The sequence below is a fragment of the Salvelinus sp. IW2-2015 genome, linkage group LG15, assembly GCF_002910315.2.
Source record: "Salvelinus sp. IW2-2015 linkage group LG15, ASM291031v2, whole genome shotgun sequence".
In the NCBI taxonomy this organism is placed as follows: Eukaryota; Metazoa; Chordata; class Actinopteri; order Salmoniformes; family Salmonidae; genus Salvelinus; species Salvelinus sp. IW2-2015.
In genome coordinates this window covers 26849103-26857097 of record NC_036855.1, presented here as the reverse complement: position 1 = coordinate 26857097, position 7995 = coordinate 26849103, and the positions used below count along the sequence as shown (strand labels likewise).

Sequence of the window (7995 nt, the reverse complement as noted above, 5' to 3'; positions counted from 1 at the left end):
TGGTTTTGTTTACTCAGGAATTGGATCATAGGGCAGGGGGAGGAGAGTAAAGGAGGAACAATGGGTACAGTCCATTTGGAAAGTATTCAGACCCCTTGACTTTTTCATATATATATATATATATATATATATAAATATTATTATTTTTTAAATCATCCACGTAAGGGTCATGGGATGTATATTTATTATTCTGAATTAAGGGCCTGAACAGACTTCCTATGGTAGGCTTTTATTCCATTATTATTTTCCATTATTCGTCATGGTTAGAAGGTTGAGGGTAAAGATGCATATTTTCCAAAGCAAACGTCTCCTTCCCTGCCAGGATGTGTGTGAATGAGCTCCTGTCCTAACTCACACTAATTTCCTGTGTGTGACGCAGTTGTCTCCTGACAGTGACAGAGTCACGCTGGGCACTAGACACTGCTGCTTCTCTCCTCTCCTGGTTATTGGCCATTGAAACACAAAACAAATAATTGTGAGAGATAAACATAGATATCGGTAATAATTTCACCATTAAATATAGGCTAGATTAGAGATAGATTATAAACATTCAGTGCAAAACCCCCATTTCAGAGCAGCTGTTTTTGACCAGGATGTCACTGTGAATAATATCATCAGTCAGATGTGAATTGACCTACAGCTGAACTGGTATGACCAGTCTGACCTCACTGTACACTCCAACAGTGCAGTAATACTTAGAAATACAATAACAATACATACGTAATACAAAAAGTTAAAAACAAGAAACTAAATTAAGAAACATTAGAACGAGCAATGGCAGAGTCTGGAATATAACTATACAGTGCATTCGGAAAGTATTCAGACCCCTTCCCTTTTTCCACAGGTTTCTAGAAATTTCTGCCAATGTATAAAAAAAAAACTGAAATACCTTATTTACATAAGTATTCAGATGCTTTGCTATGAGACTTGAAATTGAGCTCAGGTGCCTCCTTTCCCCATTGATCACCCTTGAGATGTTTCTACAACTTGATTGGAGTCCACCTGTGGTAAATTCAATTGATTGGACATGATTTGGAAAGGCACACACCTGTCTATATAAGGTCCTACAGTTGACAATGCATGTCAGAGCAAAATTCAAGCCATGAGGTCGAAGGAATTGTCCGTAGAGCTCCGAGACAGGATTGTGTTGAGGCACAGATCTATGGAAGGGTACCCAAAATTCTGCAGCATTGAAGGTCCCCAAGAACACAGTGGCCTCCATCATTCTTAAATGGAAGAAGTTTGGAACCACCAAGACTCTTTATAGAGCTGCCCGCCAGGCGAAACTGAGCAATCGGGGGAGAAGGGCCTTGGTCAGGGAGGTGACCAAGAACCCGATGGTCACTCTAACAGAGCTCCAGAGTTCCTCTGTGGAGATGGGATAACATTCCAGACAACCATCTCTGCAGCACTCCACCAATCAGGCCTTAATGGTAGAGTGGCTAGACAGAAGCCACTCGTCAGTAAAAGGCACATGACAGCCCGCTTGGAGTTTTCTAAAAGGCACCTAAAGACTCTCAGACCATGAGAAACAAGATTATCTGGTCTGATGAAACCAAGATTGAACTCCTTGGCCTGAATGCCAAGCATCACGTCTGGAGGAAACCTGGCACCATCCCTTCAGTGAAGCATGGCGGTGGCAGCATCATGCTGTGGGGAGGTTTTTCAGCGGCAGGGACTGGGAGACTAGTCAGGATCGAGGGAAAGATTAAGTAAGTACAGAGAGATCCTTGATGAAAACCTGCTCCAGAGCACTCAGGACCTCAGACTGTGGCAAAGGTTCACCTTCCAACAGGACAACAACCCTAAGCACAACAGCCAAGACAACGCAGGAGTGGCTTTGGGACAAGTCTCTGAATGTCCTTAAGTGGCCCAGCCAGAGCCTGGACTTGAACCCAATCTAACATCGCTGGAGAGACCGGAAAATAGCCGTGCAGCGGCGCTCCCCATCCAACCTGACAGAGCTTGAGAGGATGGGAGAAACTCCCCAAATACAGGTGTGCCAAGCTTGTAGCGTCATACCCAAGAAGACTCGAGGCTGTAATCACTGCCAAAGGTGCTTCAACAAAGTACTGAGTAAAGGCTCTGAATACTTATGTAAATGTAATATTTCCGTTAAAAAAAAATATCAAATTTGAAAAAATGTATAAAAAACTGTTTTTGCTTTGTCATTATGGGGCATTGTGTGTAGATTGATGAAGGAAAAAAAACCATTTAATCCATTTTAGAATAAGGCTGTAATGTAACAAAATGTGGAAAAAGTGAAGGGGTCTGAATAATACCCGAATGCACTATATACTGTATATTAATGGTGTGTTTAGACAGTATGGACAGAACACAAAAAAATTCACAAAACGGCTAAGTTGCTTCTAGCTAGGAGCGAGAAGCAGGCGGACGGTGTCTGTCAGCGCCATTCTGTAGTAAACCTGGGTTTGATGGAGGAGACATGTTGTTTACTATATCAGCTTGTCGCCTATAGCTTCTAGTCGATAGATGCAGTGCTCTGTTTTCTTTGTATATGTATGTGTGCGTGTGCATGTGCGTGTGTGTGCAGGTCGACCCAGATTAAGACCTATTCTTGGGACAACGCCCAGGTGGTGCTGGCTGGGAACAAGTGTGACATGGAGGAGGAGAGGGTGGTGGCTGCAGACAGCGGGAGACAGCTGGCAGAACAACTCGGTGAGCTGCTATCATTTGATTGATCAGGGACACTTTATAGTGGCAGAGATAAAATAATGAACACATGGAATGGTCAACAGTCAGATACGAAGCATTATAARGCGTTAGCTCATACTGATTCACGGCACCGGTGCCTACATGGGCTTTTGTAAGTTCATTGACTTATTGTAAACATAACGTACAGTATTTGACAGGCTTTCATTTTCACTTAGTCATTGTCAAGAGATTTCTGAATGTAGACAATTAACTTCTTGTAAACATCATCTACAATGTTCATATACTATTTCTCTCCTCTCCCTCGCTATCCCTCCGCAGGTTTTGAGTTCTTTGAAACGAGTGCCAAGGACAACATCAATGTCAAGCAGACCTTTGAACGCCTCGTTGACATCATCTGTGACAGGATGTCCGAGAGCCTGGACACTGATCCTGCCGTTACCACGGGAACGCCTAGCGCCAAACTGACAGACAGCGCCCCGCCGCTCCAGCAGTCCGCCTGTAACTGTTAGTGGCTCCTCCCGCTTCCTATGTTTTTCGTAGATACCCAGTCCCTTAGATATAGGTTGCATCCTAAATGGCACCCTTTTCCCTACATAATGCACTACTTTTGACGAGGGCCCATAGGGCTCTGGTCAAAGGTTGTGTACTTAATGGAAAAAGGCTGCCATTTGCGACTCAACAGTAGTCTTAAAGTAGGGGTGCACAACTAAGGTCCTGGATGGCTGCAGTAAAGTCAGATTTTCCTCCTTGCCTTTTAATCAGAGATTGACTTGTATAGATACTGTAGGTGCACTCTCTGGCCAATCAGTGACAGTAGTCCATCAGTTAAGTGCCAGGATGGAAGGAAACCCAGCAGGACTGCGGACTGGAGTTGTGCACCCCTGTCTTGTAGTATTCTGATGTGTCATCTGACCGCTTTTATCATCGTACATCAGCCAGGGCGGCAGTCTGTTTCTGTTCTCTTGACAACTCCTTATGGAATTGTCAAACATGGAGTTGGCAAGAGCACTGATCTGTGACCAGGCAATCAATGTCTGTCCCTCTATAGCTGTGTTGAGGTACAGATCTTTACACCTTTACCTAGAAACACAGAYGGTCTGAATATGTCTGATGAGTATGTCTGTGTCGGCCTTACAGGATGGCTAATGATATGACACTACAAACATCCATTATGCTCTTTAGCTTACCTTACAACATTAAATAGGATGCTTGTAAAGGCTGTTAGAATTCAATGTGTGGTCCATGCACTGCACAGTAGCCTTCCAACTGGCTTCAAAGACTTGTAATCAATTCTAATTCTATTAGGAGAACCCAGAGCTTTGTCACTGTTTTTATTGTCCATCCTAAAACTTGCAGGCGATAAAGTTATAATCAGTGCTTTCATTTATTTAGCCATCTATTTATGCATTTATTATGTTTGTGTTACATATTGTCTTCTGCCGAGGGCCAAAAGCTATTTTGTGTATTGTAGACAAACTGGTAGATGGTAGCTGATTTCTGTTTGCGGTGTGTGTGTGTGTGCATGTGTGTTTTAGGAAGAGTGAATGAGTGTGGCAGTGTGATAAATTTCAATCATCTACCTTGGATAAAAAACAAATGTGGCCTTTAGTATTTCCAACATGGTCTCTTCTCCTTTATGGTCACCTGCCACATTGACTTCATATTTCATGAATACTACATTGTGTCTGTGAGTACTGTATACTGTACATGTGCATTTGTATTAGTAGTCCTGATATGCCATCTGATGAGTGTGTCTACATTTCTTTAAAACTGAATAGATCCTCTTTTTCTAGCCTTATTAAGACATTTGACAAGTGTGCTGTCAAATAACCAATAACCTAGGTTATGTTGTTCTACCCAGACCATTACAGTTATCTTTACCCAAACTACAAACCCGACCCTTCCCTCATGTCCTCTCCCCGAAGAGAAAGAAGAAAAAGAAATGACCACAGCCAAGATATGATATGTTATGACAGGTGGATACTGAAGCCATGATAGAGTCTGTCTGACTGGATAAACATCAATATCCTCCGGAACAGTATTTTTAGGGAGAATGGTGTTTCATGGTGTCCATATTTCATATACCTAAGAAAGCGCACCTTTTCCACATCCTTGAACCATGTTGTTATTGTCTCCATCCTTGGCTGAAGCAAATTGTCCTTTACATATAGGATGTCGTGACAGTCCTGTACCTCCCAGTAAAGATAATCTACCACATATTAGGGGAATAAGTACATAAAATATTTGATAACTGTAATTGTGCCAAAAGAAAAAACCGTCTGTAGTTTGTTTTACATCGTGTCTTTGCATAGAAAATGGAAGGTTCAAAAGAGAAAAGTTGCATGAAGACATTGAATTATCTATATTTCTAACTATAAAGGTGTATATTGTCTATGTTTAAGTGCATCCTCATAGCTTTGTCTGTGGGGTGCAATGGGCCAACAAGTGCAATATTTTAGGAATTTATTCCTGTACATAGTCCTTCTAGTACAGTATACCTGCAGTTGAGTGACTGGTCTACTGTTGGTGTTGTGTTGTACGGCACTGCAAGCATCACACTAAGTGTGTGTGTGTGTTGTGTGTGTGTGTGTGTATATCTGTGTGTGTGCGCGCTTTATCTGGGATTTGCAGTGCGGCGAATTAGTGTATGTGTGTTTATTACTTATTGTATGTGTGTACCTTTTCTACTGATGTATTCATGCACTATATACTGTTCCTGCTAGCTATCTGTTGGTGAACTCGTACTATACGTCAAAATGCAGTATTGTGGAAGATAGTCAGAGAAGTTAGGGTATGCCATATGCTGTACTGATATTAAGTCTATGTTATAAAAAAGGGAAATATCTCTACTCCAACAGGATGTTGTCTGTGTGAGATTATTATTTACCTGTACATGAATAGTAGCCATTACCCTGCTCAGATTGAAACCTCAAACATCTCTACATTAAAATCCCCTGTCATCTACTTCCTCATCGGGGATTATGCATATTCATGACCTCCACTATTCAGCCCAGTGGGCACAGACGTCAATTCAACGTCTATTCCACGTTGTTTGTACCTTCAAGTGCAAGCAATGTACAAACTATGTGTTTAAGATGATAGGAAATAAACAAATTGTATTCATGTCATGTGTGTATTGTGTTTTTGTGTGTGGAGATCCATTGGCTCCCACCTTGTGATTGAAGGTGTTCAGCTTCTTGGTGTATTTTTGTGGTCTCACTCTATTTCTAGAGAAAGCATGCCTCCTAATGGAAAAACCAGGTAGGTTCATGTTTTACATGATGATTTTCTATGCCCAGCATTAGGTTAAGGCTATGACCGTAGGTTGATGTCAAGGAAAGGGTTGGGGCTAGGGTATAAAGTAGTGGTGCGTGGGTAAAATCACTGAGGAAGCCAAGCCAGGAGGAAATAGCCATATCACCACCTATGTGTTGTGATAATTGCATTGTTTGCTCTGTAACCTGTTTGTTCATATMCCTTGACAACTGGCTATATAGGCCTAAGGCTGGGACAATTAGACACAGTGGCAGATTAAATTCAACCACGGCTGAACCGGGAGGTGGACATAAAGCTAGGGTTAAGGCAAGAGTTAAGGTTCTGGTTGAGGCTAGGGTTAGGATTGAACCTAGCCTCAAACACAACTACAACCCTAACCCTAGCTTCATGGCCACACCTCGGTTCAACCATAATCCTAGCCAAAACCCTAGCTTCATGTCTACTAAGTAGCAGAACAGAGATGGCCATTGTCACCACTAGAGGGCCTCCTTTCTGCACACACTTCTAGTCTGGAATGAAACATGTATAAATGGACAAACGCTTCAAAAGTCCTCTTACCACTGCTGATCTATTAATAACACACTGTCTAACCCAAACCTAAATCCTAACGTTATGGATGGACTGGGACATATTACGTTGATGGACCCAAGGGCCCTACACAGGTGAAAGACTCTTCACTGCCCAGAGTAAACACACTGATGCCTCCTAAAACCTTCTGGCTCGGATAAACAGACAGATAGACAGACGGACAGACAGATAGATAGACAGACACACACACAGAGAACGTACTTTAGAAAAGGCAAGAACAGTGGAGTTAATGTTTTATTCTTCACGCGTCAACTTGAGCCTTTCTCAAGAATATTCTGATTTGATGGTTATACTTGGCTAAAACAGACACAAAATGACACACAGGCTACTGCTAGTTTTATTGCTTGTTGGAAAAGTTAGAGAAAAGGTTTTAGATCCACTTTAGTCTGTAAGCATTGATACTTGGTATTTAACATCTTTTAATGTTTCTAATAAACAACTGTTAGCAGAGCTGGCCTGATCTACAACCTAATCTCAGAACTATGCTGAGGCCTCTTTTTCCAAAGGAAATATCTATTATCTCACTCCCAACATAATTACATGACTGTTTTCCAGGCTCCGCACCACCTCTGACTGTCCTTTGATACTTTCCTTCATAAAAGAGAAATTATTTGATTTATTTCTGCATTGTTTCCATGGTGCATGTGCAGACGTGAAACGTGTGGCTGGTCAGAAAACACTTAATGGCTTCCATGTGGAAGGCTAGAGCAAAAACACACAGGCACTGGGCTAGAGCAGAAACACACGGGCACCGGGCTAGAGCAAAAACACACGGGCACCGGGCTAGAGCAGAAACACACAGGCACCGGCTAAGCAGAAAACACACAGGACCGGGCTAGAGCAGAAACACACAGGCACCGGGCTAGAGCAAAAACACACAGCACCGGCTAGAGCAGAAACACACAGGCACCGGGCTAGAGCAGAAAACACACAGGCACCGGGCTAGAGCAAAACACACGGGGCACCGGGCTAGAGCAAAAACACACAGGCACCGGGCTAGAGCAAAAACACACGGGCACCGGGCTAGAGCAAAAACACACGGGCACCGGGCTAGAGCAAACACACGGGCACCGGGCTAGAGCAAAAACACACGGGCACCGGGCTAGAGAAAAAAACACAGGCGACCGGGCTAGAGCAAAAACACCACGGGCACCGGGCTAGAGCAGAAACACACAGGCACCGGGCTAGAGCAGAACACACAGGCACCGGGCTAGAGCAAAAACACAGGCGCACCGGGCTAGAGCAAAAAACACACAGGCACAGGGCTAGAGCAAAAACACACGGGCACCGGGCTAGAGCAAAACACACGGGCACCGGGCTAGAAGCAAAAACACACGGGCACGGGCTAGAGCAAAAACACACGGGCCCGGGCTAGAGCAAAAAACACACAGGCACGGGCTAGAGCAGAAACACACAGGACCGGGCTAGAGCAGAAACACCACAGAAGCACGGGCT

General features: G+C 43.4%; 1 pseudogene; it reads left to right on the top strand.

Annotated features, from left to right (window-relative positions):
• Positions 1-3274, top strand: part of LOC111975161 (ras-related protein Rab-3C-like) — a 19116-nt pseudogene extending 15842 nt beyond the window's left edge.
• The last annotated feature ends 4721 nt before the right edge of the window (positions 3275-7995 follow it).